The sequence below is a fragment of the Belonocnema kinseyi genome, chromosome 1, assembly GCF_010883055.1.
Source record: "Belonocnema kinseyi isolate 2016_QV_RU_SX_M_011 chromosome 1, B_treatae_v1, whole genome shotgun sequence".
In the NCBI taxonomy this organism is placed as follows: domain Eukaryota; kingdom Metazoa; phylum Arthropoda; class Insecta; order Hymenoptera; family Cynipidae; genus Belonocnema; species Belonocnema kinseyi.
Window position 1 is genome coordinate 157,547,727 of NC_046657.1, and position 9,426 is coordinate 157,557,152.

Consider the following 9,426-nt stretch of genomic DNA (forward strand, 5'->3'; position numbering starts at 1 on the left):
ACCTCTAGAAATTTACAATGTACCTTTACTGAGGTTCTGATGGTTCGGAACCCACCTTAAGCTGTAAGTCCTCCCATCGTATACTTGACTGCAACCCAATCCGTCAATGATGGGGTAAACACCAGACTTTGTCCAATATGTCTGGGCAGACTGCTGTCATCAGATCACTTGATTGCATTATAAAAATGCGTCCGTGACTGATGATATATACCGGGACAGCCTTGTGCAAAATGATCAAATAAAAATCTAACTCTAACCAAAAATGCCTTCGACATTTTGGGCAGTATAAGCCTGTGACAACATTTCAACACAGAAATGTTTTTTATAATAATAAATTGCCTGAACGTTTAATTTATTAACTTTGATTTATTATGTAACTCACTTAAACTGAAAATTGGACAAAAATTGGAAAATTGTTGAAAAAACTGAAATTTTTTAACATTATTCAAAGAGAAAATGGCTAAACGAAATTTCTTAAAATATCAAGTTATCAGTAGAAAATGGTCTTTTATGTACTACAAACATATTTGCATTTTTAAAAAAATCATAGTCAGCGGCAAAAACTCGAAAACGACATTTTTTCACTCATAGGATTTTTTTGGAACTCTAAAAAGAGACTTATTGGGGTGTTTTTTTAAAATTAATTATTCATATGTATTCTATGGCTGATTACAAAGAGAAATCTTAAGATCCAGTTCAATTAAACTAATATTAACAATTTTGAAAGAAATTAAAAAATAAATGTCTTTTTTTTCTTATGAGAAATACGTGCTAAACTTCTTGGGGCTGGCGCCACCTCTAAATATCATTTTTCTCAAAAAAAAGCAATGGATTTATTTTTGTGTGAATTTGAAAAAATTTCGGGGCGATATTCATTAAAATTCAAGACAAACAAATTTGGAAGACCCTAATCGACACTCATACAATATAAATAGTTCTAAAATACAATTACAAGAATACTCAAATAAATTATTATAAACAATTTCTATAAGCAAATTTTGTTAAAACAATTACTTTTCGCAAGCTTTAAACTTGCTTCGTTCATAAGACTTTAATTTTGGTATCATTTCAATTCTAAAAATTATAAATAACTTTCTTTTTCAGAGGCCAGAGGTGAATTTCAAATCGTACATCTTCTTTTTTTAAACAGCTATAACTTTTTACTTAATTGAGATACATAAATTTTTCTTCGAGATTCCATATGTGTCGAGAAATAGGAAAATATTGAAAATTACAATGTTCTTATGAAAATATTACACGAAAAACAACATATTCAATACGCGAATGATTCTGTAACTTGAAATTGCATAAACTAAAATGGATTCGGACCTAATAATTTATTTTTATTCCCTTAAAATTGAAATCTTTCATTCGTAGCTATAATAGCAAAGTTTAATGAAATTTAAATCTTGCGTACTCGATTTTTGCGCCACCTACCAGCGATGGCCAGAACCATCTATAAACCATGTCTGTTGAGGTTTTGAGATTAAGGCACTTCTCATTCTCATGTTTCGCTGGTGCAATTTCAATTGTGTTTGTAATGGTTATTTTTCATTATAATCTACCATATAATAATAAATAACTCACTCTCCTTATTTTGACCGCCGCCCGCTCCTGCATATATTTCGAAAAGGCGAAATAAAATACCATCTTTATTTAGATATAATTGTATGCCGAAATAAGCTACCGTCTGCTACTTCAAGATACATGTATGGCGAAATAGTCGTAGCCTATTTTAATCGTATCTTTACGGTCAAAATTTTATTTCTAAATTTGAACTAAATGTTTTTCTTCTAATTACATACTTGAAAGGTGATGTACGTTCTGTGCACATTTGAAAAAAATTAAAATTTGAATATATATTTCCTAATAAAGTACTTTGTATTTAACAACTAAAAACTGTTACAGGTTTAGTAGTTTCAGCGCCGACATAATCTATAATATGTTTTCAGATTCGTATGGAACGATTAATAACAATACTTTCTGGGAAAATTGTTTTATACTTTAAATACTGGACCGAATGCTTATTATATACTTGAAATATGTCTTTAACATTATGAAAGCGTTCCAAATTACCGGAAAAATGCAATTTTCTAGTAATTGAAATCAAGTATAAAATTCTCATAAATTCTCAGAGAATTAATTTCTCATTTATATTCTCGGTAATATTCTCGTTACTGTTTTAACAATAATAGAAACGGCTCCGAACTCAAAGGTTGACCCTCAATGCGTATTATTATTCTGCATTTTGTATATATTTTGATTATATTTTTTGTTTATCAGCATTTTTTTCCTTTATAACTATAATGCAAGAATTCTGAAAAAATTATCAAGGAGTTAACAATATCTAAAATCGGCTTTCATATGATTAACGCTATTGCACAGTTTGTTTATACATATAGGTAACATCATTCAGTTCCGTATAAGGTTTGATCACTTACATTAATCAGATTTGATCAAAACAATTTTTTCATAATATTTATTTGCACAACCTGTAATGTGTTCCGAAACAGAAATAAGTCCCACTTGTCGCCGGAACTTAGAATATTCGACGCGCATGCGCGACTCAACAATTTTCGGGATGAAAATGTTCATAACTTGGATTCTATTTAACATCAAGTAGCATTTTTTGCTGCCCTAGTTTGATTATTTGTTATCATAGAGGTCCTCGAGGGATAGTTTTAAAACAAAGTTTCGCTGCTGTACTAGAACCACAGAATCTGCACTAAACGCGAAACTTCAGTTCACATATATACTGTTCTATGATTGGTCGCTGTACCGGAACCTCCTTTCTCTTCGAGTCACAACTCTCGTTTCAGGATCACTACTTACAACCAAAGCAATGCGGATGGTCGTTTGAGCTGCAAGAGACCAATATAGATAAAACAAGAAGATACCTAAAGTAATAAAGGTTTTCGTGTTTGTGGCTTTGCAAAATTTAACAAAATTTGATTTCAAGACAAAGAACAGCACCGTTTTTGTTCTAACCAGGTAAAGTATATAAAACTATAAGAACACATTTTTTTACATAAATGTCTATAAATATTTATATAATACAAGGGTCAATCAAAATGATTTTTTTCATTAATTTGCTGATGCAATGAACCACAGTATCTGCATATTTGATCGTACTTGAGTTTTGGAGGAAATGAAACAAATTGTTCCTTATAACTGTCAACTTTCAAATTTTTATTAACTGAGGTAAACGTAATTCACACAAAAAATCGAATAATGTAAAGGAATATTTAATCAATCTAAACTCTAAAAATGTCTGTTAAAATTTATTAACTACACGAAAACTAAACATTGCTTTTTATATTAAAACACTTTTATACACTATTATCAATCTTGCATAATTTACTCAATGGCGTCTTCAGTACTTGAAGTCACTCTTTCGAAGTTAGTCCTTATTCTGAAACGTTTTTGTAACGTTTATGGACGAACTCCAATTTGTAAAGTAATTTTAACGAACAATGGAAAAAGCCTCCCAGTAAAAGAAAACCAATTGAAGCGAGTTAACGTGTTATTTGAATTCGTTTGAGCTTTTCTTTCTAATTCGTTTAAACGAATTGAGACTCATTTCGAAAAATCCAGACTGCACGACTTGAATATAAGTGTGATTGATTTGAATGCGCGGTCACAGTAAAATCAAAAAATAAATAAAAATTGCATGTGTCGACAATCGAACCGGCAATATCAGAATCTTACAAATTAAATTGAATAAATTAACACAATTTACAGGTCTTGAACAGTATTTACACTAACAATTTTTTTTGGACGCAAGTAAATTAAGCCCCCTAAAAATTGTTCGCCGGTTTCTAACGACCATCATGTTTTTCTCAATTCGCCCTAATTATATTATTTTTACCCGACGATTTTAATTTATTTGCCTTTTTTGTCGTTGAATAAACTGGAAAATCTAATCGTGCATCGTAATATTAATAAAGTTTCCCCAGGATTCAATTACCTACAATGAAAAGTTAATCCCATTTTATTAAGTTCGATCTGGAATCTTTTTGGGATTAAAAAGTTAAATTTAACATTCTTACATCTTAAGATGTAAGAATCTTAAATTGAACTTTGCTTTTAATTTTGATAAATAAAAATGAAAAAGGATAAGATTTGAAATGATTAAAAATTTAAACGTTTTAAATCTGGTAAAAATTGAGCAAAAAAATCAACTGTGTTCAAACTTTCAAGTTTGAAATTCAAATAGCTCCAAATTGAACTATTTAAAATTGCAAGCTCCAGAGGTTTAAAGATAAGACCGGGAAGAGATGGGCATAGTTATCATTTTTTTTAATATTTGCAATTTATAGTAGGTTTTTTATGCAAATGACTTTATACATTCCGTAAACCTTAATTTATCAATTTAATGAAAGACAAAATATTCCACAGAGTTGTTGCGAACAAAATATTAAAATTATAAAAATTATAAATTATACACTGTGAAAAATGGATGTTTAAATGTAGATGTTCGAAGGGTAAGATTGTCGCATTATGAAATATTACAATTTTAGAACATTTCCAATTTCCAAATTTTGTTTATAAATTAAAAATACAATTTAAGTTTAAGTAACTTAAGATAAATGTAATTTTAAATTCAGATTACAGGTCATTGGTTCTCCGATTACTTACCTCCGTTTATTTATTTTGAATTAAAACTATTGATCATAACCTCAATTTGACTGAATGTATTATCTGATTCACATTTCATACCGTTTATCTGTCTTTCTTTCGTGTATGAACATTTAAGTTTAATTTTAAATTCACAAATAAGTTATCAATTAATTCCTTAAATGACCACAAATAAGTAAACTTCTCAAATATTTATAGGCATTATTTGACATAATCATACATGTAATATCTCGGATATTTCAGTTGAACATTTTGGATGTTAGAGAGTAACATCTCTTTTTTTAAGATCTACAGATGCTAACTTTGAACATCTAGATTGTTGTCCTATAGTTAAACATAAAATATGATAACCCTGAACATCTAGATGTTACCTTTAAACATCCATTTTTCTCGGTGCTTTTTTAAAAAAAAAGATTATTTTGCGTGTTTTTGCACACATAAAATATTACTTGAAGTCTGCTGAGAATAAGATGAGTATTACCCCAAAACATAATTGAAATGATCATATTTTACACATTTTCACGATTGCGCAGTATGGTAATTCGTAGCTATTCATGCTCTATAAAATATTTAAGAAATAATCTAGTAAGGTATAATTAAGTCATATTACTTAGAAGGTTATTGATCAATTTAATCTTTTTCTAATAATAATATAATTGTTATAATTTCAAGGAAGTAGATAAATCAGAATTATTAAGCTAGTCTTTAATAAAATGTGCTGTTGAATTAACATTCATTTGCAATTTTTCATTAAATTTGTTCTGAAAAATTTAAGGAACTGATTTTCAATATCAATTAAAAATATTTTCTGCCGCTTTTCGCCACAAATCATGTTTTTCATTAAAACTTAAATGTTACCTGGTTTTGTTACTGAATTATGTATAAATGCTTTAGTACATTTAGATTCAATACATTAAATTAACAAAAAACCTTAGCTTGAAAATATCTGTTATTATCAATACTTTCTTTTCTTTGTAACATTCCATAGAATAACAGGATTCGAGCGTTGAAATTTTAATCACTTTTTTTACCTTATTTGCATTATTTATTATATTTTTAAGAAATTCAATATTATTTCTAGAGTTTTGAATTTCTGAAGACTTTTAGTTCGGGTTATATAATAGAGAATATTACAGAATTTATGATTTTTAATAACATTTTTTTTTTACTTTATTGACATGGTTGAATTTAAGTTATTTACTTACATGATCATATTTATGAATGAAAAATACATCAAGTGAAATTTATCTGTCAAAATATTAGAAATTTGTATTGTAAACTTTCGAAATCTGAATTTAGCGCCAATTATTAAAAAATGACGTTAGGTATTGCAAGTTGATTGGGGGATATTCAAGATGTCTGCACGCCGACGGCCACACATTGACACCAATTGCGTGATGACGTTTCTGCGCATGCTGTGTGAATTTATCTTTAGGGTATACCTTTTCACGGAGACCTGCTTTGAATTAATCGTGGAATTAATTTGACACATCGAGTTCGTATCTAGGTTATCAACCAATAAAATTTGCCATAAACCAACAAAGTAGCTAGAAATGAATCCTATGAAAAATATTGATTCCAGGATTAATTCAAAACAGGCCTTCGTGAAAAAGTACCCTTGCAGTTTTCCGTTATCGGACGTTCGTTAGCGTATCATTTGCGTTTACCATATTTTACGAAACGTTAAGCAAAATCTACGTATATTTCTTGGCTCTCGACATACAGAAGTCTGGCCAGCTGATACTTGATAGCTAATACACCACTTGAAATGTCACTTGTCGACCGGTCGTAAATGTCGGCCGATAGGTAGTAACACAGGTAGTAATTACTCTTTTCTGAGTGCGCAACGTGTCCTTTTCACATGCACAGAAAAGTAGGAGTAAGAGAGCTTTTGAAAACAGACTAGGTTAGAGTTCTTTTTACTTAATTATTTCAATAAAAGTCTTCTTAAAAATGAAAAACATGATTCAAATTAATTACGCATGTAAAGAAATGTATCTTTAATTTTAAAATTGTAATTCTGAATACATCTTTTTTCCAACAAGAAACTTCTAACAACAAATTGACATGAAATAATCATTTTCTTAAGTTTCATACTTATCACTTTAGCATGAACTCCTTTCATGAAAGCTCGAACAACTTTTCCGGTTACAAATAGAAAAAAAAAACTCGCTTAACCTGATAAACATAATTTATTTTGTTTATTTTTCAAAATATCGCACATTTTATGTGCGTGTGAAGGGGGCATGAGATTTTACCGCGGCAAAGTGGCGGCACTGGCTGTAATTTTAGGCTGACAATTATTCAAACGCATGGGAAAATACAAATTAAATTTAATTATTAAAATAAGTTTTTTGCATATATTTACCTCAAAAAGATATTTTGTACAATATTAAATTTTTGTTTTGTACCAGTAATGATTCTACAAAACGAGCATTCAATGTTCAACATTTATACAAATAAATATTATAAGCTGTGAAAATTTCAATTTTATTTAAATTTATAATGATTAGTGAAAATTAAAATTTACGCTTAATTTAACTAAACTATAGATCTTTTTATGTTTTTTTAAAGCTCAAAAATAGTTTACTTTCCTTCATTATGAGACATTTATACAAATTAATCATGCCATACAAAATATCTATTGGTACAAACATGTAGAATATTTCTGAGGCTTTATATTATAAACAATAGGATTTCTAGAATATAGAAATATTTAATAAGTTGTAGAACAAAAAGCTGTATTTGTGAACCATACCTATACAAAAAATACTGTTTTTAAAATTTTTGAATGACAATTTTAATCAATTCTCTCGTTAATATTATTGAAAATTCATGTTACCAATAATCTGCGTTTAAAAGAACAGTTCAATTGCATATTTTATGCATTACCTCTCGTTTAAATAAAATTTTTATAGTGCATGCTTATTTGCTAATTATTTTTAATGTTAACAAAAAATTACAATCTTTAAAAACAATTCTGCAGAATTAAATATATTTGCCAATTTTCGGATAACAACGCCTATAAATTATTCGGATAATATTCTGAAAGATTTATGTTACCAATAATTTGCGTTAAAAAATCGTTTAATAGGTATGTTTCACTCATTATCCTGTTGAATTTAAAAAAAATTCTTATTGTGCAAAACTTTTTTGTCAATTATTTTAGTGAACAAGAAATATTTCGATCTTAAAAACAATTGTACGGACTTTAAGCTGTTTAATTTTCTGTATAACATCTACAATAAATTGTTTTATGAATATTAATTTAAAAAGTAGGAAAATACTTCAGATAAAAATATGTACCATTGCAGTAACAGATCCATCCTTCCAAAGTATCAGATTCTCCGTAAGACTGTCCTCATCACCAAACTGCTTTTGCACAAATTACATGCCTTTAATTCAAAATTAGCCGTCAATATAGCTTTTTCTTATTTTCCTATCACTTAATACAGCATAAACTTGCACTTTCTCAAATAAATTCGTGTAATCAGAATTTTATCCAACAACAGCATACTTAAACTCCATTATTTCTGTTCGTGACAAACAAAAATTTCGAGAAATTTTCAGTCCAAAAGCCTCAAAGCTGAATTATTGAGCAAAAACAAATTAAAAAATTTCATTTTTATAATTAAAAAAGCACAACACTTTACATTTATTACACTTTCCCGATGCATTTGAATAATTTTTGGCCTAAAAGTACAGCCAGCGCCGTCCTCGGTTGCAGTCAACATTTCCGTCACTTTCATTTCATTGCCATAGGGCTGATTCTTAGTTAAAATTTGAGGTTATGTTAACATGGAATCGTTTTTATAAATTCTCAAACAATTTCCCGGTTGATTATATTCTCTTGCTCACAGTAATATAACCAAGAAGGCAATAAGAAAATTAATCATACGTAAAATATTGAATTCAGGAGTAAGGGTACCTTTTCACTGAGGGCTGTTTTGAATTATTCGAGGAATTAATATTTTTCATAGGATTCATTTCTAGCTACTTATTTGGTTTATGGCAAATTTTATTGGTTGATAACCTAGAGACGAACTCGAGGTGTCAAATCAATTTAACGATTAATTCAAAAAGATGTCTACGTGAAAAGGTACCCTAATTCAAAATCCATAGTCCGTGACAAGGTATCCTTATTCATTGATGCCAATGTGGGTGCCTTGAGCTAGTGCGCTCACGTTAGCGTCGCGCGCTAGTTGGCCGTAGTTTGCGCTGAATTCAAAATCATTATTAAAACAATTCGTGTAATTAAAATAAAGAATTATCATAAAATACTCAAGAATATGTATAAGCAGAGAGCGGTCGAGCGTAGTCTGAAGTTGCACACGGAGCGTAGCCTCGGCTCCCTCGTTGCAGAGAACCGTCGCATTGGAGAAAGTGGTGGGAGAGCCGCCCGAACATTTGATTGCCTGTGGCTGAGAGGAGCCGACAGTAGTGAGTAAAATGAGAAGAAAATAGAGCGACAAATGATACGTTGTCATCAATGCAAATACAGGGTGGCCGCTGGAATTGGAAATCGGGAAATGACAGAGAATTTTTTTTTGACCGAGAATTTTACAAATTTTTAGAAAATGAATCTGTCCAGCTTGGAATTCAACAAAGTTTTAAATAATTAGCTAAATTGTTATATTTTGCAATTATGATATCATTCAGTTTAGAATGCCTAATTCGAAAATCTTTCACTTTAAAAATGTTCTATTACATTTTTTAAGCTTACATTTTTATTTCAAGAATTTTAAAATTCAGTTTTAAAGACTAAAAAAATTAGAATTTACAAATGTT

At 29.4% G+C, this 9,426-nt stretch overlaps 2 protein-coding genes across 2 annotated transcripts in view; one reads left to right on the forward strand and one right to left on the reverse strand.

Annotated features, from left to right (window-relative positions):
* LOC117168800 (speckle-type POZ protein B-like) overlaps nt 1–9,426 on the reverse strand; it is a 33,433-nt gene that overhangs the window by 11,001 nt on the left and 13,006 nt on the right. The gene's annotated exons all lie outside the window — the stretch shown is intronic.
* LOC117168806 overlaps nt 2,855–9,426 on the forward strand; it is a 12,138-nt gene continuing 5,566 nt past the window's right edge. The window contains exon 1 of the mRNA XM_033354638.1: nt 2,855–2,991. The gene's annotated coding sequence lies outside the window, so the exon portion shown is untranslated. The remainder of the gene's footprint in view (nt 2,992–9,426) is intronic.